Raw genomic sequence first — 24,711 nt, 5'->3', positions numbered from 1 at the left:
AGGCTTTCTCCCTTTTCTCCTTGCCTCTATGGGAGGTCTTCCCTATGCTGGTCATCATTTCTGTTCCTTCTCGGTTTATTTCAGTGTCTCTCTTTCAGAGGCACCTCAAAGGAGCCCTCTTTTGTCAGTTTCTACAAAGTAGAACTTGTAAAGTCTTGGCAGGTACGTTGGTTAGCTAAAGCTCCTCTCAGCTTTTATTTCTGATGTGGGTCTCCACTGACCTTAGGATTTTTCTGGGCCTGGTTTGAGGCCAGCCAACCTCACCTTTGCTCCACCATGAGGTCACAGATAGTTTTCTCACTTACCTCTTTTTCTTTTCCATCTCAACAATGCTCCCTCCTTTTCTGGACCTCCAGCTGTCTCGGCCTTGAGATAAAGTTCCAGGTCTCTACTCATTTAGGCCATTCTGTGTCTTTCACACCATTATCCTACCCTACACATGGCTCAAAGGGGATCTTGAACATGTGCAGGGCCTTTATTGGGGAGCGGTGTCTTTTTATTAGAGGATTGTTTATATCTGACTATGCAATTTTATACGCTATTTTGGTTGACTTGAAATGCTTCATCTTCTCCAGGCTCCAGCTCAGTCACCTGAGATTGTTCCTCCAAGTCTGCCTTTGCAAGGTTGAAGGTAATGAACATGTATCACCCACTCAGTTCCGCGAAACAAGGCTCATCCGTAGGATAGATGTTCGGCCATTTTATTTATTGTTATACAGGTATAAAGCCATCTGTGGTGTTTGTGCATATATTTTCATAGAAAATTTATTCCGCAAACTCCATCAATCATATGGTCTCTAGGACAAGGCTATCCACAAAGTTGGGATTTATATGCCCATTTCTTTTACTTTCAAATTCTCCTCTTATATTCTTTAAGTTTTTCTTTCCATTTACCCAGGTTCTACTAATCGAAGGTTTCATGATCTCTGCTTCCTCAATCTGTTTCTCTCCATTCTGCTGACTACTTCTTTCTCATCTCTAGTACTTACCCCAAAGTCACTTTTCTCCTCCCTGGTCCATTTCAGCCCCTGTCCTTCTCCTTCTGTGTTTCTCCCACTTCTCACTGTGACTGTCTAGCTCAGTATAGAAAATTTTAACCCCCAGTCACTTAACTTTTCCCAAACTCAAATGGTCATTCTGACTTTCCTCTCATTTGATTTCTTCACGTCTCCTTTGCTCCTCTTTTTCTCGAGAGCCGCCTACCTTTCTCCCTCTTCGCTTTACCTTGTTCTTGGTTCCTTCACAGCAGCCCCAGCCCCTAGCATTGCTCTCTCGGTTCTTTCTTTTCAGCCTGCCTCTCCTCTACCTAGTTCTTGTCCCTTGTTCCCTCTTGCCCGGAATCACCCTCTTCTTCCTCCCCTTGTAGTGGTTGCTTCACTCTCTGCTTCCCCCGGAGCGTCCAATTCCAGTCTCAGCTCGCGCCGGTCTCTCTGCCCTCCTCTCTCCGAGGCTTGCTCTAGCCTCTGCCTCTTGCTCTCCCCTCCTTCTTCCCCAGCCCTTCCCCCTCCCTCCCAGCCGCCCCGCCTGGCTTGCTGCCTCCTTCGCCTCTTGTCTCGTCTTGCCTGTGTTGTCTGGGAGGGGAGCCCTGCCTCCTCTCCCTCGCTCAGATCAATGCCCTGGCCACTCACTTTCTGATGTTGCACGACGGGAAATGCTTTGAATACTTACGACATGGCCGCTCACACTGATTGCCAAGATTGACAGCACTAACCATCGCCTTCACTTGTTTCACGGGGGGGAAGCCCCCTGTCAGCCGGCTCCGCGTGCACCTCCTGGCACCCCGGCAGCAAACTTGTGCGCTTAGCGCTCCCCCCTGGTCCGGGGCAGGACACCCCCGCAGACTTGAGTTAACGGGCGACGGGCCGGGGCAGCAGCGCTGGGGACCTGCTCCCTTGCTCCTAAGGCAGCAGCTAATTGACCTAGCACCGACTCCCCTTTCTTTAATTTTTAAAATTTGTATCTTTCCCCTTTTCTTTAATGCCTTTTACTCCCGCGGCGCAGCGCACAAGGAGCCCTCCCGTGAGGTACCATCCTGGAGCCTGCCCAGGTAACCGGGACGGAGTGAGCGACTTGAGAGAGCGAGGGAGGCAGTGTGAGAGAGCAGCTGTAAGAGCTACCTGTTGGGGCGCCGGAGGGGGCAGGGGACCGGAGCCCCGCACCGGGCCGGACACTGGCCCCAGCGCCTCCCACTCCTGCCTTTCCCGGCACCTCTGGGGTTAGTTTCTCCGAGCGGGGACGGCGGCTGGGGTGGGACAGCGGAGGGACGCGAGGCAGGCGAGCCCTTGGCAAAGCCGTGGCTTGCCGGGAGGGAACTGGGAGGAGGGCGCTCGCGGGAGGGCGGGCGGGCAGGCGAGCCGAGGTAGAGAAAGGGGCCTGGCGCTGCTCGCCTGCGGTGGACACGCCGATCCTCAGGATGCCTGCCTCTCTCGGAGAGTTGTGTCCTACTCCAGAGACGGTGACAGATCTGCGAGGCGGGTTTCTGGTTTTCTTGCCCCCCCTTCCCCCAAATCACTCCGAGAAAACACATGTTATAGCCTCAGATAACTGTGCGTAGGACACCGAGGCAAAAGGGCAGGGAGAGACAGCCAAAACCACCTTTGACAGCAGAACTGTTATCGCCATCGCAAGTATTCGTCCGGAAATCTGTCTGCCCTCTTGGCCCACCTAATTCTTTCTCCTTCGCTTCCCCAAGTAAATACTCTAATCTATAGAAGTGGGAATGAAATGAAAAAGAAGTCAGGTGGCTTAGAGAATGAATTGTTAAGTCTCCGTAAAGTTCGAGGTAGGTATTTCATGAAAGTTCGCACAAGTGTGGGATGGAAGAAGTTGGTGTGCCAGCCTGTGTTGTGTTTAGTGTTCTCTCTCTCTCTCTCTCTCTCTCTCTCTCTCTCTCTCTCTCTCTCTCTCTCTCCCTCCCTCCCTCCCTCCCTCCCTCCCTTCCTCTTTTTCCCCCTCTCCGCTCTCCCCTCTATGTTCCTACCCCCTCTCTCTTTCTCTTGCTCTTCCTCTATTCTCCAGTTTAGGATTCAGATGGGGCTCTTGGGTGGTAATGCCCTTTGTGCCCACAAGAGGGCAACATATTGAGGGCTTTGTGAACGCTGGATTTCTCATCGCTGCGCGCTTGTTTGGGTTTTGAGAAAGTTTTAACGAAACTTTCAAAGTGATATCTCATCTTATTCATAATATTAAAAAGAAGTAAAGTCATAAAAAGGAAAGAAGAAACGAGAGAGAGAGAGAGAGAGAGAGAGAGAAGAGAAGAGAAGAGAACAGTCAGCTTGCCAGGAGAGTTAGAGCTACAGGAGACGGGGGGGGGGGGGGGGGGGGGGAGGGCTGTTGTAATTGTGGGTTTGGCCGACTGACGACTGGAGTGCCCTCCTCGGCAGTCTCAGTTGTAGCCGGAGGTCATGTAAATCGACCTTAAAAGAATGCATAAGCCATAAATTTTACCCTCACCCAAGGGCTGATCCATAAGTAGACAATATCCAACCTGGACAAAACGGGCTTCCTTTAGAGCCGACCTAAACCGCACTTCCCAAATAGAGACTAAATGCAAAGTAAGTTTTCTTAGCGAATGAATATTTTGTTTTCTTGAAAAGTGTCCGGTTGATTCGCCGTGTGACTGCACCACCGAAGTACTAAGAGGCGTCCGTGTCAGCCAGGCTGGGCGCAGGGGCCGGGAGGACCCGCTGGGCTTCTGACGCCCCCTCCCATTTCGGTTTGGGACCGTTGGCTAGTTGCGGGGTTGACGCTGGCCTAGGACGGGCGGGACTCCAGGATCTCCCCTGCGCTGCGCGCGGGGGTGAAGTTTACCCGGAGGAACGCCTAAAGAAAACCCGGGTTGCCAGAAGCCGCGCGCTCCCTCCTAGCCCTCGCCCACAGAGGCTGCCCACGACTTTCCCAGGACGCTTGAGTTCCAGTTCCCCTTGCTCCCTCCATTATTGCACTTTACTTTTTATGATCTTCTCAGCAATAAACAAACCGAACTCCAAGGCAGTCCAGCAGCCCCACGGTGGTCCCTTTGCTCAGCACGCAGGCAGCGCAGGCTGGACCTCTGGCGGCGTGGGCGAGGGGCCGTCCCGTAAGGCGCGCGCTGGTTCGGCCTCCAGGTCCCTGGCACTTCTGCCGGCACCCGCGGCTCAGAGCCTGGCCCGCCACCTTCGTCCCTCTAGGCTCCCTGCCCGGCCCGCCGCCCCCTGTCTGCTGCCCTATCTGCAGCCGACCGAGGTCCGCAGCTCCGGCTGGGCCGCTGGGTGGGAGGCGGTGCTGCCGAGGCCCGCCTGCCCCGGGGGAGCTGCTTTCGGCTTTCTCCCTTAAAGGGCAGTGCGTAGAAGTACCCGGACTTGTGCAAAGGCTGCTGGGGTTGAACTGCGGCAAAGGAACCGCCGGGCTCTGCGGAGGACAGATTAGCTCCGGGTCCTCGCAGCTTTGAGATAAAAAGAGAGAATTGGTGTGTTCGGACAGATAAAAGGTGGTCGTTGCTGGCGTATTTTGAGTTTTATTTAAGCTTGTCTCATTCTGATCAAGTTTGAATATGCTTGTTTGTGTGACTGCTGCTCCTATTTGGGGTCTAAAATAAGTCATCTACTGGGCTGGCAGGGCTGGCAGCTTGCAAGATGAGCTGTTCTGGACTGCTTCTGTGTGTCGCCTTCTGTAAGGGTCGCACTTGAAGTTTCTGTCTCAGGATAGCCCAAAGCTGTCCCGGCGGCACACTGGACTGAGCTCCGGATCTTCAGCCTCACTGTACGGGTGACTCCTCTGTCCTGTACGCTGGGCTCCAGCGCGCACTCCAGTGGCTTGGCTTTTGGCCCTGGCGGAACCGCCCAGCCAGAAACCCAGTGGAGAGCGGTGCCCCTTCCCCCGCCCACCAGGGTCTCCTCTCTTCTGTCCTTTGTAGTCACATGTCCGGGTTTTCCCCCTGGTCCCGAGAACAGACACAGCCCCGCCCAGTCTATTTCTAGAAGGTGGGTTTGGTGAATAAAAAGGTCAAGTGGTTAGGTTCCCGAGCTGGGTCACAGTGAGGGGGGACAGGACGGACACCTGGCAAGACCCGCCCCGCCTGTCCCCCCAACCCTGGCGGGCCTGCCTGCCTGCGACTGGCCTCCCTAGGCCACATTCTTGTGCTAAGTGCGAGAGGCCGCAGGAAAGGCAACCCTGAACCGGCCTAGTGCAGGCGAAGCTGATCCAGAGATGGCATTTTGTTTTGAACAGTTGCTGGGGTGGACGCTTCCTCATAAGGTAAGGTGTCAACTGAACAGTCGGCTGCCCAAATGCCACATGTATAATTAGCTTGCGCACTCAGCACCTCATCCCCAAGACCCATAGGCACGGGCTTGGCTGACTTGAGCAGCTCAGTTCAGTTCTGGATTACAGGATTCCCGAGGGAAGCCGAACCGGCCAAGACAGCCTGGGGAGGCCCTGGCAGGGAAGACTGGCCATGAAGCTTCGCTTTTGATTTTTGCCCTTTCTGCGTCTACATTTTTTCTTGGTTTTCGGCTGAGGGAAAAGTACGGTTTAGGAGAGGATACTCAATATCAAGGCAGGCAGGTTGCAGGCTAGATGGGGAAGGGGAATCTGACCGTACTCTTCTCCACTTGCTGCACTGGGGAGTCTGCTAGAACCCCTCTGTGTGCACTAATCTATTGGGAACAGCCAGACTTTGCACTGTGTCAGAACTGCTCCCTTGTCTTCCCGCTTCCTCCAATCTCAGAGGTCTCTCACAATAATTTAGTGTTAGTGCCCTGATTGTAGCTTCCGTTTCCCTCTTCAGGCCTAGCTGCTTGGGGCTGCTAGTGAACCTGTGCGGGAGCTGGGGAGGTCTGTTGGCTCCCTCTTCATTTCTGTTCATTCCTGGGCTTTTGGAGCAGTGCCTTGTCCCCTCTGTCTGCTCAGATGGGTGCTGGAGGTTCCCTCTCAGCTTCCCCATCCCAGCCTGAGGCCAGCTTTAAGGTTTGCTGCCCGGTGTAGTGCAGCCTCCACCATAACCCTCTTTGTCATCCCTCTGCCACCCTGTGTACCTTGTGAAATTCAGCACTCAGTCTTAGACACTGGGATCAGGCCTCCTCCTCCCCTTGCTTCTAGGCTTCTCAGACATGCTATTGGGAAGAGGCTCTTTATTTCAAAACAAATGAACAAAAAATTTCCTAAAACCTTCCACAAATTAGTGGGATAGAGTTAGCTTTTTCAGCAGCAAAAGTTATTTCCATGGTGGGAAGTAGGGGCATGCTTATTAAGTTTCACTTGCTTTTGATTGAACCAATGCAGTATTTTCTAATAGCAGAAACAAGATTATAACTGAATTTTCAGTTTCTCAGTCTATGAATGTATTATCTATGCACTTTCCAAAGCGTCTTTGTTGAATACACATATGTGAGCATGTGCATAGGCAAAAAGACATGTAGATTTCTTGTAAATATTTGTGAAACCTCATAAGAGATATTGCTCCTGTTCTTAAGAAAGGGGAACAAGCTACCAAACACTGTTTGACGTTTCGAAAGCAAATGTACACTGCAGTCATTTGATCCAGTTTATGGCCAAAGACAGCTAGTGACCAGGACCCGGATGCGTTCCTCAGGCAAGCTGACATCCTTGGTCACTTCATGAGCACGAACACCTTCCCCTCTCCCTTCCACATTTCTTATCAAGGCAGGATGGGAAGCTGTTCGTTCATTGTGTATCTGGTTCATTGTTGGTTTTATTTGTTATGTTTGAAGTGATGAAAAGGAATGTTCTTTTAGTGTATATGTGCTTTTTAAAAAATGCAATAATTTGAGCTTTTTTAAAAAAGAATTATTAGGTATGATATACTTTGCAGTATATTACGTAGCTACAACACTTAACAATATATTGTAACAAAAAATGTTGAAAGACTACTTATCAAGCAGTTATCATGTGCCTGTTCCTTAAGCTGACTCTGTAATGCATTAGTCTTAGATGGAGTGATAAGTAGTGAGAATATTGTCTGCTAAGCATCTTCTCAGTAGCAGCAGAAAACAACACACATTTTCCTTTATAAGGGAAAAGCGAAGATTTACATGTCAACATGCCAGCAAACCTTCCTTTTTATAAGGCTTCAAAGTACATAACCTTAAACATATAAATTATAAATTTTGGTGGCATTATTGAGATTTTTATATCAGTTTCTATTTCTTCTGATTTAGGAGATATTGGGTTTTAAGTCACCGATTAAATTGCTACAATATCTATCTTAAATATCATAAATCTGTAATGTTTTATATGATTCTCTTTCAATTGGTACAGTAAGTACTAGAAGGAATGGTGTTTCTTGTTAATAAGATGATACACTGACTTTAAGGCTTTTAATATTTTTGTCTTTTCAGATTGGTTAGTTTTCTTATCTCTAAATTTTAAAAACAATTTCATCACTAGTGAGATAATCCATATATCTATATGTATTTCATCTATATATCTCTACTACTTAAAACCAACATGTTATGAAATTGTAGTTTGGATTTAAATGAGAACTATTTGCTTAAACATAGTTTGGACACACACTCACACACACACACACACACTCATATACATCAACTGATGTTTTTGAAGTCAAGTAGAACATTCTCAAGCTAGTGTGTCTGTCCGAGAGTTCCATATCAGGCACAGACAGGTGCTAGGATGATCAAACACAGATAACCTGCTGTAAGACGATTTGCAGATGGGATGTGTTATCTGCCGTCATGAGGTCAGATGGGTCATGTTACTATATATATTTAAAAAAATTAATTTAGGCTTTCAGATTGATCAAGTTATGTGGATCTATGAGGTTTAATGAGGGCAAGTATTACTATAGAAACCTGCTATAATGAACAACCTAAAAACTCACTGCTTTTGTAGAAGAAGAAATGAAACTTCTCTGGGTTTGGACTGAAACTTGCTTATGAATATGGTCCTTTCTTTCTTCCTTCCTTCCTTCCTTCCTTCCTTCCTTCCTTCCTTCCTTCCATCCTTCCTTCCATCTTCCTTCCTTTTTTTTCAAACATGGAGAAATAAGATGCTACATAACACAGCATTTCATGTTCTCAGCCCGATTCTGCATTTCCTTATGATTATGTCCCCAAAGTGAAAATAGTCTAGTTAAAAAGCCAGTGCTTGAGAGTATATGAAAACAGTTTTTACTAGATACATGCACTCTTTAAATGAACGATATTGCCTTGTTGCTTAAGTTCTTCAATTGTTAGCAGAGCGCTAATTGTTTGGTGAGAGGTATCAGAGATTCTCACCATCCTCTCATTATATATTCATTATTCACTCTTAGGAAGGATGTTTTTATTTTCCTTGTTCTGTGGAAGAGGGTAAAGCTTTTCAGCTAATTATTTTGTTTAGACATTTAGTCAAACTGGAAGTAGTTCAAAATTTGCATTATGGTATTGATAGAGCTTTTCAAGTATTTAGTATCTGATTGTTATAGTTTATATATAAATATCAATTGAAGACTGTGGATTGAGGCTGAGAAATGGAATATCATTTAATTCTCCTCCAGGCTCTCACCTCCAAAACAGGGTGCTGATTTTTCCCCCCAGATCTGTGGTAGTCTAAAAAAAGGGACCATGAAACCCTAAAATCTCAGAGAAGCAGTATTGATTCAATTCGTAACTGCAAATCCTTCATATCATTGCTCAAAATATCTAACTTTGCACCAATATTAGCCATTCTTTTTATAGTGACACCACGCTTAGTAAAAAACTTCTAAGCACTGAGGTCAGGTGTTGAGATTGGATTCTACTTTATTTTTTATGAATCAGATAAAGATTTCTGTGCATGAGACCATATGTGAAGATGAGAGAACAAGAACATTTCCATATCAAAGGCAATATATCTGAGGCTGCATGGTAATTAAGATGCAGTGGTTTAGGCTCTGCACTGGCACTTAGAGCATCGCTGGGCCTTGTGCATCATGCAGGCGGGTGCCTCTGCATACTTCTTGAAATACACTTATGATTTTGTACAAACATTTATGCCAGTCCACACTTTTCTGTGGATAATTTGTATTTCATCCAAACCATTCAAAGTCGAAGTTATTTTTCGAGCTACCCCCTCATTATGGCTTTTGTGCATCAACTATTTTTATTCTAGTTGTTTGTATTTCTTTTTACCAGAATGATGGCTTGTTTATATTCAGAATCTCTTCTTGCTCCTCTAAGACCCCTAATATATCACTCATTTTACCATTCACTCAAAAAACTTTCATCTTTAGGAAGGATGTGAGTTATTTTCTGGGGTTAATTGGAGATGCTGCAATCCACTATAAACTAATAAGCCACATTAAAAGTCAACTGCCTAGTTATTTGTGCTTTACAATGCTAATATATTTAGTACTCCTCAGTAACTTGCATAGTATATAATGTTGGGGAAATTTCTTTTCAAAATGTTTAGAGAATTTGGAGATTTTCTGTTTTACTTTTTTATAGCATGAAAATGTGTGATGACATTCTCTTTCATACGCCAAGTGAGAAGCAATACTTTGTAACTGTAGAAATTGCTATTTATTTAAAGAGTTATTTCTTTGCATTTACAGAAGAGATGCTTGATTTTATTTATAAGAAATTGAATTAATGTCTTAACCTTTTGTGATACAGTGAAACCTGTCATGAATGGAACGGTGAGGTAGGAGGCCCTAACATTTGGTCTCTAATGCTGTGTCTATTTTAGGGTGTCTTGCATCTCTGGGAAGCAGCTTGAATGTGCTCTGTGATTTTCTGGACTTTCTATTTCTGTGTTTTCTCTCTATGCACATTCTGCTGTGGTGCTCGTGGCAATGCTCCATTGGTGTATTGCGTGAGGAAGCTTCCAGGGTCAATAAAGCCTTTTTAATGCTTTCTCTGGACTGAAGTATTACTGTTCATATGTATATATGCCTGATATGCTATGAATCCTGTAAGAATTTTCTGTGTTTTAATTATTTTGAATGAAATTACTTATGTATATTAATTTGATGCTTTTCAGTGGTGTCACATGTAAATCGGCACAGTAAGAATAGGATGAATGATCGTCTGCTGTGCATATTTTGCTATGCAGACTTTTTATGCCATCTCGTGTTCTTTTGATTGTTTTTCTATAAAAATATCACAAGATAACTCCTTACATGATATTTCATTGCTGTCACCTTCGTCAACTCATTGTTTCTAGTCAGAGTGAAGAGCTGTATTGAATTGTTTGTCTTAATATATTCATCCAAATACAAAAAGGGAGTGCAGTGCTGTTTTTGATTTCACCTTCTAAATACAGTCTCTGCTCCTTTGAAGAAAGTAGTTCTTTAAAATTAGACAAAGAAAATTGAAAATGTTTCACTTTCCAAGTCTAAAAAGCCCAGTGTGTGTAAGAAGAAATGTACTTTTTTTTTTTTAAATGAAGAGCACAGATTTAAAAAGGAACCCATTCTGGCACATGACTGTGAAGGCTTCTTTTTGTACGCAGATGTATCCCTGGGAAATGTGGTTGGTACTCAGTTATCAGCACCCAAGGAACATCTTTGAAGGTGGAAACCTTGCTTTTCAAGGGTCATTCCTTTCTGCTGAGGACATTGGTAATGGTTACAGGAGACTTAGGCTTCCATTCCAGCTTCACTGCCAAACGTGGCATTTGGCTAGTTGCACAACTTGCTGCCCCCCCCCCTGTAAAATAGAAACATCCATGTATATTCTTTTATTTCCTAGAAAGAACTCACCCGGATTCTAGAAGACTTGGGAGAGTCCCAAGTGAGTAAACGTAGTGTCTTAATTTATAACCTCTTATATTTGATGAAACTCCAGTCTTAAATTCTGGAAAAGATTGTGAAAGCCATTTCATCTGTCACTATCCATTTAATACTGATGATCCTTACTCCAGTCTAATCAATTAAGAATCTCTCTTCTTTTTGTATGCCTGCAATGAAAGATATTTTATAACTGAGTTTGGTTATGTATATAAATGGTTCACAACACTGGAGAATTCTTTTGTTCAATATATACATTTCATTCTTTTTCTTTTTCTTATATTTTAAGGATAAATGGAAATAATTGTTTTCCTTCATTTGAACAATAGACCTGAAAAGACCAGAATAAGACCTTCAGTTTTTATTCCTTGAATCTTTCCATTTATACCTTACCCCAATTAGTTGTATAACCTTGGGAAAGTTAACCAACCTCTTTGAGTCTGTGTGTACTAATTTAAAACATGGGACAGTGATAGAATCGATCACATAGAATTGTTGTGAAGATCAAATGTTAAGATACTAGATACAAAAGTATGTAGAATACTTGTGGATAGCTATGTCAGGATAGATAGACAGTGGTTGTGTGATCCGTACTAGACCCTTGACATGAGAAGTGGCCTTATTCTCTAATATTTTATAGATTTATCCAGTTTTTAAACTGCATTCATATCCACTGTCTCTTTCGATAAAGAGTATGTAGGACACATAGGCTTACCCATCACACTGCCTCTCTGTCTCAGTGACGTGAATGAATGTTTCTTTGGGCTTCGCTTCAGGACAGTACTTATTCTGAGCAGTTTGTAGTCTATCAGCCAGCACTGGCTGTTTGGCCTTCTTGTCTCGCCATCTCAGTGCTTATTTGCCGTATCCTTATGGTCACTTCCAGAGATGCCATAATGTATTTCCCATGACCAACACAAATGAGCAATGCTCTGATGGGATAAGAACATTGCATTTGCTCTGTATGTCCTCAATGAATGAAAAGTAGAAAATGATTTGACAGTTGCATAACATAGGTGACTAGTTTCAAATATGGGGTTCAGGAAGGGGAATATATGCTAGTGTCCTTGATGGTGGGAAGGTTGGTAATCACTTGATTACATGATTTCAAAGCTGAAAATGCCTAGTCCTTGAGGAGCTATGAATGTGGGTAATTCTGAGGAGTGTGGTAATTCCTACCGTGGAGACATGCGTATGAGAAGTTCCTATGCTGAGTAAAACATAGTACAAGGAGGCCTTTGGTGTGTGATGTGAAGGATGGTTGGGGGTAGGAGTCAGGCAAAGAGACCTCAGGAAGCACTGGGGCAACATTTGCTACCACTACTTACTGTTTGGTGAGTCTGATAGTGAAATTTCTCACTGATCTTTGTGACTTTAGAAAGGCCATATCTGTCATAAATGTGATATGGCCATAGACCAGTAGCTTAATCACTGTTCCCCCCCCCCTTCTTCTTTTTAACTGGATTTTGTGGTTAGTAACTTTGTGGGTATATTTGAAGGTACAAAGAAATATTTTATATATATTTTTTGTGAGACAGGGTTCCTCTGTTTAACAGCCCTAGCTGTCCTGAAACTCGCTCTGTAGACCAGGCTGGCCTCAAATTCAGAGAGATCTGCCAGACTTTGCCTCTCAAGTGCTGGGATTAAAGGTGTGTGCCACCACTGCCTGGCCTCAGATTTATTTTTTCTTCAAGTTTTTCAGATAGATATGAAAATTAAAAGAAGTGGTTTATTCATAGATGCACTTGGGGCTGGGAATATAGGTAGAGTGCTTGTTTAGCATGTACAAAGTCTTCAGTTCAATACCCAGCAACACATGCACACACCAAGAAAACTGTCAAAGTAAATGAGCTACTAAATCAAGATTATGAATTAATACAACCTTGTATCTTGTACTGTCACATGCTCCTTCTATTCATTTGACATAGTTGCAGAGAAAACATTATTTGGAAAATTTCAGATCTGGGTATTAGTTTTGAATTTATTTTATTGTTCTTGGTGCTATAAATTAATAGTTTTAATTTTCATAAGTATGAAGTTAACATATTTCATATTTTTGTTGTGTTTGTGTAGGCATGTCTGTTCTTGTATTCAGGAGAGTGTATGTGTGTGTGTGTAAAAGCTAGAGGTCAACCTTAATGTCTTTTCTCAGATGCTATCTACCTTATGTTTTGAGACAGGGTCTCTCACTAGCCTGGAACTTGCTCAGAATTTCAGGGATCTGCTCCTGTCTCCCCAGTTTAAGGACTGCAAGTGCATAGTACCATGCCAAGCTCTTCATGTATTCTAGAAGTTGAACTCAGGTCTTCATGCTTCTTGTATGGCAAGAACTTTACCAACTGATCCATTTCCCCCGACTCTCCATAACTTTGAATTGAAGTGTAGCATGAAAGTAAATCCTTCCTCAGAGTAGAGAAATGGGAATTATTAAACAACAATAGTGAACAGTGATTATGGCAGAAGCAGGGGTAGCACAAGCTTCTTCCCACTCCTGAATTCCTTCTTGTTAGTCTTTTCATCTGGAAACTCATGTATTCTAGGTTTGTAAAGACCTTTTTTTAGAGTGGCAGGCTTCTTGTCTGGTTTTGATCTGGAGTTTCTTTAGTGTTTAACAACTCATTTCTCCAAATTATACAAGCTCACCAAGATCTTGCAATTCAGGTGACTGTGACATAATGACTGACTGAGAAAGGACTGGTGGTCACCCTCCCTGCTGTACATATGACAGCATGAAGAAAATGATGCCACCTCTACATTATAAAGACGTGTTCTGAAACTGAGCCAGCAGTGGGAGGGTGAGACCTGTAGAAGACATCTTAACATGACCTAAGTTTTAGAAAATTAGTTGTGTTTCCTCTAAAGAAGCAACGACTCAAACAAAAAGAAAATAAATTAAAATAATATGGAGGCTGAAAAAAAGTTTTAAGTAATTCAGAGCACAATGTATTAGCTAACCGAGTCCCAGGAATGAATATATATACATATACATATATATATATATACATATTATATATATTTACTCTTGCATTAGAAAACCCAAATATGTGCTGAAGGAAAATTTGACTACTTAAAAATTTCTTAGATATAGTCCTTTCTCTTATAGGTGTGTGTGTGTGTGTGTGTGTGTATTTATTCTTTTGGGACAGGGTCTTCCTATATGCTTCTGATTGTCCTGGAACTCATTATGTTGAGCATGTTGACCTCAAATTCACAGAGCTCCACCTGCCTCTGCTCCCAAGTACTGGGATTAAAGGTGTGTGTCACCACACCTGGCTCTAGTTCTTTCTCACTATTAAAATTTTTGTTGAGAGCATATGTATTGAGACTTAAAAATAATTTTAATCTTGGTATTCCTAAACTTGTATAACATTATAGTTGATTTCTATTTCTTGTCATACCAGAGCCTCATACGTATTCAGCAAACACTCTACTACAATATTTTAAGACATTACTAACAAAAATTATCAGCCCAAGGCTAGAATATTTTGAGTTTTATAGACAATAGTCCCAGAGGGCACTTTGAGCTGTACATTTGTATAGGTTTATGTGGTTTATAGGATGTTTATTATACAGAATAGTTTCATATTTTAAATTTTGTGGTATTTTGTAATAGGCTTTTTTTTAGTGTGTGTGTGTGTGCACACATGTTTACAACCAGATTAAATTGGATAGAATAAGTGAACCTGAAGACTCAAATTCTTATGTGTGATGTAACAAAGGAGGAATGAAAAATAGTTGTTGCAATTATGACACATTTTCCAAATCACTGTTCATACTTAGCTATATGTAAGCTGTGATATTTGTGTATGATATATGTCTTTGTCAAAGCCATGTAGAGAGGTTATCAGATGTGTGGACTGACCTTCCTATTGTATCTTAGGATTGCTTTGTATTTTAGCTCTGCTTTTGCTTGTCTGTGTTCTTATTCTTTTAGCTTTCCATTGTGGACATAAGCTAGTCTTTGTAACTAAATACCAATATAATAGGATATTTGTGTCAATGTCTTTTATAGTTTAAGAAGCTGAAATAATATGCATGTTAGTTTTGCTTACTTATCAAGTTTATATTAAAATAATTTAAAAAGAAGTACAATTTTATTAAATGTAGTAAGAGGGGCATTAAATTATATGGTCATCTGAAAATTTCCCAGATGGGTCCTCTGCTCAGCTAAGGCTATTGCTGATGCATCTTAAAATACCCTTGATAACTAATGTTCATTCCAGTGTAAGAGCACGGGAGTACTGTAGCTGGTACCCATTGGGGTAAGCAGAGGAAAGACTTCCTGTAGTTTAGGTCAAAGAGATGTAGGATGTTCAAGGAGAGACAGAAACTGAGAACCAACGTAGTGTAGGAATCCAAGCACAACTAGAGAATCCGACAAGACAGTGGTAAGGTTCAGGAGAAGTTCTGTCAGAACCATGCATGGATCATGTTCCCTAGCACTCGTGCATAAATATTTGAAATTGTACATATGTCATGTTGTGGTGATGTATGCTACAAACATCCCTATATAGATATTTAAAGGAAAGCTATAGATGGAATAAATATTCTAACATTAACTGTGGTTTCCCATACTGTAACCCAGGACATGTTTTGTTATTTGTGAAGTCTTGGCTGTACACTGTGATGAAGTGATTCGGCATCTGACTCTAGACTTGCCTTGCTTTGCTGTGTGCTTTTAACGCTGTCACATTTAAGCAGTAATTCTGTAGAAGGAACACAGACACACACAGTGGGAGAGTTACATCACCAATTACATTTTCTAAAGTGTGATATTAATTTTTTAGTACTATGCACAAAGCATGCAAAGACCTTGTTTTTTTTTTAAAGTTTGACTGCTAAATCACCATCTTCCAATTGATTAGTTTTGCCAGAGGGAATAAAAGTATAGTATTTTAGTATCTTAATAAACAGACTCAAAATCCATCAAAACTCTTTGAACATCATTAAACAGATTAGAAATTCCATTGCCAACTTTAAAACTGAGAACAAATGAGATTTTTTAAAGGTAATAGTCATAGAATTTTGGTGGCCAAACCACACCATAAGTCTATTTTCAAATAAATGTATAAATGGCACTTATTTGCTTGGTTCAAGGCCTTTACCTTGAAGAGACATTGTTTGCTTGTATGTTTCTAATTACTTACATGAATATCCCTCTGTCTACTTTATCATCAATTTACCTATTATCTATCCTATCTATTTAATTACCCATTTGAAGATCTATCTGTCAACCATCTCTCTCTCTCCCTGACTTATGTACCTAGTGACACACATTCTTTCTTGTTATTGTAGGAAAGTTCAGCACATTCAGTATGTTAGGTCTTTTGTTTCTGTTCCTTTCCTTAAGTCTCGAAACTTTACTGTGAGATAAGCAGGCGAACCTGTGGATGTATGAATAATTCTCCCTCGTGCTTTCCATCCACTTTTAGAAGCATATATCTTCTGTTTCACAGGTTTGCTTCTAAGGGCAGAGTTACATTACAGGCTTCAGCATTTGGTGGCAGTTGTTTGACTCTGAACAATGAAGTTAGTGGAGCCCATCAAGCTGTCTATAACTGCATCTTTTCTCCCTCTGTTTCAGTCAGGATGGCCACATCACCAGCGGTTACACTTCCCCAGTTATCCCTGAAAATTACTTTCATTAAAAACAAAACTATGGCTAAGATCGTATCTTCTCACATATTGGAGTGGTTCATTCAGAAGTAGCTCTTTAGCATGCTAAGAAATACGTTCATTTATTAATCTGAAAAACAAGGCATAAGTCTTTGTGCAAAATTTCAGCTGTGCTTTCTATGAGCCTTTCAGTCTTGTTTGAGACAGACCTGCTGTGCACCGCAAAGGACGCTGTTCACATTGCATTCTTTGCGAATGGCTGCTCCAGAGTAGTGTATCAAGCAGCTATGATTTTTAATTGCGGCAAGGCATTTTGTCTTGTTGTCCTACTGTTTGTTGTGTATTTTTCTAGCCTTCTTGATAGCAGCAGCAAGAGCAAACACGTAGCCTGTGTTTTACAAAGGAACTCAGAAAAGGCTTCTAAGCCTCTAATGTATTGGTATAAATTTGTAAAATACTGGATTGAATTTTCATATTGATTTTAAAGACATTGTTGGAAAGAATTGCAACTATTTAAATTTATATCTGTGTACTTAGTTTTCAAATACGTTGCAGATTGTAAAGTCTCCATATTCTCATTATTTAGCCTCTCAAAACACACTAGGGCCAGGTACACTGTCAATATCATGGGATAGAATCTGTATTTCTCACTGTCTTCTTGATAATTAGGAAGAGCATTGGCTAATTTCCACCAGATCTGCTTGGATCATCACCTATTTTGAAATGTACCATTCAAGAGCCCTGGCTTACAGTGACATAGCTTGTCACTAAGGCTTATGGTATTAGTATTAACCACTAACTTGTGTATTTGGAAGGAACTTTTAAACTACCTGGGCACTTATTCTGGCTTAATTTAATAAAGAAACTAGATATTAATATCTAAAATTAAGCTCCATTTTTTTATTCAGAATATTTTTTTATATTGGATATGGGACAATAATGATTGATATAGAGAGCAGTGTGTCATTCAGAACTTAAATTTAAATAAGGAGTCATTCTCTGTCTTTTAAATAAATATATAAGCCCTGTTTTTTACAAAATATTTTCCTAGGATGGTTCATCCATTTAGGAGACCACTAGGGTGGAAAAGTAGGTGAGAGTGATGGGGGCAGTACAGTGATGAGAGGTAAATGAAGAGGTCCTGAGGTTTCTTCTTGGGACAGCATTACTGGGAGAATATAGCTGCCTTCAGAAACCCAGGGCAGCAGCAGGAAGTACAGTTGTTGATTCACCTGTGTTGGGGTTTAGGAAAAAGTAGTATGACACGTTTTGGGGCTCTGATATAAGAGAGGAGGCAAATAGACACTTCGTTTCCTTTTTTTTTTTTTTTTGACCCTTTATTTCTTGTGGCAAATAATTTCAGCCTTTTGTTTTGTTTTTTTCTAGACAAGGTTTCTCTTTGCTTTGGAGCCTGTCCTGGAACTCACTCTGTAGAACAGGCTGGCCTTGAACTCACAGAGATTCACCTGCCTCTGCCTCTCAAGTGCTGGGATTAAAGGCGTGCGCCCCCACCGCCTGGCCAATTTCAGTTTTTTTTTAAATGTGGAGGAACAAGGAAGGTTTTGAAATTTAAAGTTGTGCTTCTGGGGGTGGGGCCCGAGTGAGTCTAGTGTGATGTCTGGGGCTCTTCCTTGTTTCTAAACTCAGCAAGAGTAGAAGTCAGAAAAGCTGAGAAAGGCAGCACCCAGGGATGACTGCCTGGCAACATCATCACCAGCGTTTTCTCTTTCTCCCACTCCACCCAACTCAGTGGCTTATTTTCTAGGTGGTTTAACAGCATAAACAAAAACACAGTTTGGGAACTTCACCTCAGCAAACTTTGGGTGATGTTTGCTATATCATTTTTCTCTAGGGATAAGTTCTTTTATTGTCAGACTGGGAAGTAAGTGATAATCTAAGAAAAAGAGGTTTGGCTCTGCTGCCCTGTTCATTTCCTTCTGAACAGTACCATTTCTTTATATAAAACTTTTAGAGGGGTTTCCTGTTCTGCACACCAGTTTTAGACCTCCATGACCCCAGTGCCTTCTGGAGCAGCAATGCTAGGAATCAAATATATGGTTGTCATGCTAGTAGGTTCATAAACAAATACGGTAGAATTCTACTTCTCCAGACAGATTCTGACAGAATGCATTTCTGTGATGTGCTAATGCTTTCTAGCCCAGTGTCTAGGGAGTATCTCAGGAAGGGGGGCTTAACATGTTAAGGCTCATATGTGTGAAAGAGCTTGGGCTGGATGAGATAGAAGAATGTTGGGATACAGCCATCAGTTCATTGCATGTGCTTGGCCAGGCAGGCAGCAGTGGCCACTGCCAGGCCTTTTGAGTATGGTTTCTGTCACCAAGAGAGTTGGCTGTCTTTGAAGTGTGTTACTTAGCCTCTTCTAGAATCTTAAGTGCAACTGGCTCTCAAGAGAAGAAAGATGAAGGAACTCTAGGAACAGAAACTCTACTATTTTCTTGAAAAGTTTACTTTTCTTCTACTAATTTTTATTGTAGATTAACAGACTTCAGCCTTTTTCATTTTTCTCTTCAGGACCTACTTATGGCCATGGATGCAGTATTGAGTAGTGGGGTGGATGAGTGTCTCCCAAGTATGTGCTGAGAAGTTACTGTGCACCATGCATATTTCTGGGTCCTTTCATAGGACAGAGGTAATAATGGCACTTGTAACACAGTTCCTGGGAACTTTGAATGAACAGATACACTTGAAGAAACAGATATAATAAGAGTTGTAAGTTCTCATTGAACATTTGTTGTTATTTTATTATTAAATGTTCACAATTATTTCAGAATTAGATATTATATTTGTTTTATATAAAAACAAATTAAAGTTGAAAAGGGAAAATGGCCTCCTTACAATCAAGCAGCCCTTGAGTAGCAAAGCCATGGTAGGCATAGATGTCCTAGCTTGAGAGCCTGAACATGTTTGCTTCTAACAAAGCTGTTCTAAGAGGCAAATGAGTCAAGAGATCCTCCCGGCCCCCAGTCATGAACCAAGGTGATTAAGCAGGTAGGTGGGATAATCAGGGTACTTAGGAGCTGTGTGTGTTGTGGAATCTCACCAGTGTGGTTATTCAAGTAGTCTTTCCTGAACATGACTTGATGTTGACTGCAGTGCTTATATTCAGAGCTGCAACATCAGCTTTATATGGTTTCTATGCTGGGATTTGACATCAGTTACTATGGAGTCTTACAAAGAGAGGCCTTGGTTCCAGTATGGACTAGTTCAGTTAACATGATGGACTGCCCGAGTTTCTCTCAGCTTCACTTTCACATGTAGAAATCTCAAATTACTTTTCCTCTGGACTAATTGTATTGTTCCTTTCAGTTGATGGCCTTTTGTGTTTCCTTTAGGATTTTGCTTGCTCCTGCTAAGGCTGTGCGGTGAAGGTTGCTGTCTCTGACATTTATTGTGTTTAGTGCTAGAACTTCGCTGATTTATACAGAAACACCTGTCTTCCTTTCCTTTTGATGTCTCCCCATCTCTCATTATGTGCCTAATGTCTTTCTAAGTGGAGGTACTTCTTTTTATGTGTTTGCTAGTTCCAAGGCCAGTGTGGTCAGTTACCTCTCAGTTGGTGTTTTATTATATGGAGAGTGACATATAAGTTTTAAGCAGCACTGGGTCTATTTAAATTTCTTTAGATATAGACTTTTAAGTGCTTTTTAAGGACAGTAATCATTTCAACCTGAAGGCTATTGTGTTGATATCAGTTTTAGAATGAGGCAATGAAAATACTGAGGCTTTGAATCTCCTCTTGGCTCTAAAGCTTAAAATATTCTTCCTCAAGTCTCTATTGCACTCTGTGGCAAGATTGTGTGGGAAACCAGTTTTCAGTCAAATTTTCTGAAGGCCAGAGCTCACGGGTGGGCACACTTTTGCTTTCTGACGTGTGCAGCGCTGGAGAGTTGGTTTGGGGTTCAGGAAACTCAGTGGTGTGAGTTTGTCAGTCTCATCACAGTTTCATCTCCTTATCCTCAAGATTATACTTACTTCTTAGGGTTGTTTTAAGGTGCAAAGGAGTAAATATTAGTACTTAAGACAGCTCGTGGTATAGTATTAACTATCATTAAAGTGAGTGCCTGTAAAAGAGCAGTCTGGATCAAGACAAAAGAATATTACATTCCACATACTTCATTTAAGGGGTAAAAATGAACACTACTAAATGTAATGCAAAGGAATTCTGTACTCTACCACATAGTCCTTAGGACTTTTGAGAGAAGCCTGACTGATCTATAGTAACATGTACTTTGAGATTCATTTCAACCACAAACCAATAAACCTGTTGGAGCTAAAATTATTTTATTACAAGGTCAGCCTCATTCCTCTTTAGTGTCATAGTTTGTAGGGAGGAGCTGATAGAGGTACTCAGTGAGCCTGGGTGTGAGATTCTTGGGCTCAGACCTGTAACCCAAGTGGTAAGAGTAGTAGCATCAGGAGCTTCCAGGAAGCAGCAGCTGCCTACTGAGCTTTAGTACACTCAGCTTGGACCTAGTAGCTCACTCCCATTGACTGTGCCTTGTTTCCTAGACCCAGAAGGCTTGAGTGGAGGTGTCTGGCTGAGATTAGGTTGTGGCATTTGTAATCCTCTATTTCTCTTAAGTTTCTTTTATGACATGGACTCCAGGTGACCCCTTTCCCCAGATGGCATCCCTCCAGAGGGCCCTCACTCCAACAGTGCCAGGAATTTGTAGGTTCTAGAAAGATCCCAACAGAGGCTGCAAACTGGCTATGTTAGATCTAGGATCTGAACCTGAGTTTGTCTGATAGTACTCAGAGAAGAGCGCACTGGGGAGAAAGACAGGAGAAGCGTCCCTGGAGGCATCTGTGAGTTTGGCATCTAAACTGATGGCGAGGTGATAGTAGAGAAGGCAGCTTCCCGTGTGCTAGAATGCTATGAGGTTTTTAATGCAGGTTACAGAGTCCCTCTAGCCACCTGTGGGCATGTGAGAGCCTTGGGATGCCTTCTGGGCATGTGCTCTTCAGATGATAAAGCCAGTCTTTGTATTATGAAAGATAGCTAGTGCTGAAGGATTCATGATAGGATTCACTGTGATTATCCATTGCTGACAGGGGAGCAATGATAGTATGACCTCCTAGACACCAAGCTCCATGTGGGCTTGATATTTGTATGTCTGTTCACTAATTTTGTGTCTGGCACCAAAGACGGGCTTGGCAGATATTGTTCAATGAAAGGATACCTGGAGTACTTGATTGGATTTGTGTTGGCAAGATGGCTCTAAGCCGTAGAGGGTAAGGGTTCTTTGCCACCATGCCTGATAACCTGAGTTCACTCCCTGGAACCCACATGGTAAAAGGAGAGAACTGAATTCTGAAAATCGTCCTCTGAATTCCATATATGCACCCGCACATACACACAAAATAAATGAATGTAAGAAGAAAGTCCCATTTTTTTCTTTCATGTGTTCAATGATTATATGTTTCAAGTATTATCTCATATATGTTTTCCTTAACCTTGTGAAGTGTGTGTTATTATTTATGGTTTACAGATGAAGGGCACTTAAGAATTAAAAAATTTACTTTAGGTGACATTGTTAAGACATAGTGGTCAGGATTTGAAACTTTAAGTACAACTGTTATAGAGTACTAGGAATTATCACCTTTCTTGTCCTAGATAATCATCTATTAATAGAACCTTTTTTTTTCTTTAATGGAAGCCACCTCTTACTGTTGACTCATTAATCTTGCTGCCAACTCAAACTCTTAAGCCTTTTATTTACTGTGACTTGCCCTGTGCTGGCTTCATTTCATATAGTCATCCTCTGGCTACATTCACCTAAGCTTTCTTTCTTGAGTTATTTGGGGTTATATAGTTTTATAGTTTCCTCAAACAGTTTTTTTGGTATTTTCTGATCAAACAAATTTTTACTTCTTAATATTATTAATATAGTATAAAACATTTTGTAGATTTTCTAGTGCTTATACTTCCTTATATTCTTTTACTAAACTAGCTAGTTATATTGTGTATAAATGCATATTGCTGAATTTAAATTATATATGTAGATATAAATTTATATCTATAATTCATGTGTTTTAATGCCATAATTATAGAGTTAGGAATAGGAATGTTCTGGAATCACTAGGAGAGCATAGAAATTTGTCAATTCTTTAATTGTTAAGAAAAAAACAAATCATCACTATAGAACTATTTTATCACTACACATTTTTAAAAAATTTATTTATTATGTATACAGGTTCTTCCTGCATGTATCCTGCAGTCCAGAAGAGGATACCAGATCTTATTATAGATGGTTGTGAGCCACCATGTAGTTGCTGGGAATTGAACTCAGGACCTCTGGAAGAGCAGCCAGTGCTCTTACCTCTGAGCCATCTCTCCAGCCCCTATCACTACACATTTTAAGGATATATTTCATTATATTTTATTTATCTCAGTATTTTCTATCATTCCTTGAGCTAGGATTTGTAATTTGTATTTTGTTATGGAATCCTCTTTTCTTCTTGATTTAAAAATATATTGAGGTCATTAAGAAAACTCATTTGGTAAAGGCTCAATGCCCGAGTTTGATACCCTGGACCCACATGGTGGAAGGAGAGAACTGACTCCCAAACACTGTCCTCTGACCTCTACATACCCCAGTACCAACAAAGACAAAATCAATAGATGTCAAAGAACCCTCTGAAAATATATTGGCACTAATTAATATGCTTTTAAAAGTGTTTTCTACATTTCTGTACCTATGGGTTATATTCTATATTTTTCCTTTTGTTTTAAATAATTTTGTGATCTTTTTAGATCTGATTATATCATTTAACACATTAGTTATTAGAAATGGCGGCACACAGTTTGCATTCATTACATATTTACAAGGCTTAATTGAGTACAATTCAATAAATACAGTGTCTTCTATATATCAGAGAGTGGCTAAAGACTCCAAAGGTGATTCTAACAGGATCCTGCCTTAAGAACTTTAGAGTGTAGTAAGGATGTTTGAGGATGATTATAAACACCATGCTGAGGTTCTGACATTCTGTTTCTAATGCAGCCTTACATCCAGAAAAACAGTAACAAGACAGGACCTCCCCCCACCCTCTGCTGAATGCTTGGTCCATATGATATCTCTTGCCTCGTCGGCAGTTAGTTGTATAGAACTGGGCATCTCGTCTTGATACTTAAATTCATAGTCTGTTAGGGAGACTTTTAGGGGATGTTTTTTTTTTTTTGTGAAACATTTTACATGTTTACAATATAAAAATGATGACAGATTGTGTATGTTAGGGGATGTTTTAATCATTTCAGAAACTTTGTAAATTTTATCATCTAGAAAATTGCTTCTTAAATTTAAGCAGGCATGTATGTCACCTGGAGGTCTTTAGTAAAATTCAGATTCTGATTCTATTTGGAGTGGAGCTCAAGGTTCATTACGTTCCCAACAAGTCCAGTCCCCACTAGACCATGTCTCTGCTGCTTTTCCTCAGTGGTGCTGACTGGGCCACACTTTAAGTAGCTGAAAGGTGAAGGGTGCGGCGTTTCTTATTCTGTAAGTAATAAAAGGACACATTTTATAAAAGTAATAAATAGGCCATTAAGGCTAAAATTAAAAAGGCCAACAGCCATGCTTCATGTTGGTGAGATTTTCCAGCCACTAGGGCTCATATACTGCTGGTGAAAGTGTCAATTGTTGTAGACAATTAAAAATATTTTGGAAAATTTACTGAAGTAAGGTTTATGCCTCCGCTATGGCAGTGGATTCAGATCTGGATATAACTCAGAAGAAAAAGGGCCTTTGCAACCAACAGACATGTGCAGCATTGAGTGTAGGTCTTTGTTTCTAATAACCAGGTATTAAACAAGCCAGATACCCAGTGAAAAACTATGGAGCAGTAAACGAAAGTCTTGTGATATTCACAACGTGAATGAAACTCACAGCCATTACGGGGGCATAGAGAACTAGATTAACGAGGTAGAACAGAGGCAGGAAAAGACTGGAGAGAGGAAATGGGGCATGTTCTGGAGGAAGCAGGCAGTGATGGAGTGGGAAGAGTGCTCATCTTTGGGGATGGCTTTTCAGTTACGAAGGGAAGTTTAAGAAACTTCTGGATTTTGGGAGTTTTGTGTTTTGGTCTGGGTGATGAAAACACGGAAGAATACTGCATATACACTCACATTTATTACCCAAACTTGAGAGTAGTGAACCTTATCTATATACAGGTTACTGAAAATGTTCATTTTCATAAAAGCAGAGTACTCAACAGAAGAGAAAAGACCTTCTGGGTTCTAAAGGGACCCTCTCCCCAGCTCCATTTACAGTAAAGCTGATTTCCAAGAGTGTGCTCACATTTATATTAACCTACAGTATGGAAGTATGGAAAACGTAATTAAAAGTAATGAGTTAAGGCATCTAGGTGGT

The 24,711-nt window shown here is 41.3% G+C and overlaps 1 protein-coding gene across 11 annotated transcripts in view; it reads left to right on the top strand.

Annotated features, from left to right (window-relative positions):
• Positions 1 to 1,583: 1,583 nt before the first annotated feature.
• The window catches only part of Sox6 (SRY-box transcription factor 6), a 551,747-nt gene continuing 528,619 nt past the window's right edge, over positions 1,584 to 24,711 (top strand). For 4 of the 11 annotated variants that reach the window (XM_075971959.1, XM_075971967.1, XM_075971966.1 and 1 more), the window contains exon 1: positions 4,631 to 5,235. The gene's annotated coding sequence lies outside the window, so the exon portion shown is untranslated. Of the gene's footprint in view, positions 2,048 to 2,101; positions 2,216 to 2,370; positions 2,783 to 3,467; positions 3,555 to 4,630; positions 5,236 to 10,689; positions 10,710 to 24,711 lie in introns of those variants that run through there. The other 7 variants (XM_075971963.1, XM_075971969.1, XM_075971970.1 and 4 more) reach the window with 5 other exon arrangements.

The sequence above is a fragment of the Microtus pennsylvanicus genome, chromosome 5, assembly GCF_037038515.1.
Source record: "Microtus pennsylvanicus isolate mMicPen1 chromosome 5, mMicPen1.hap1, whole genome shotgun sequence".
NCBI lineage: Eukaryota > Metazoa > Chordata > Mammalia > Rodentia > Cricetidae > Microtus > Microtus pennsylvanicus.
This window is presented reverse-complemented; position numbering and strand designations above follow the sequence as displayed.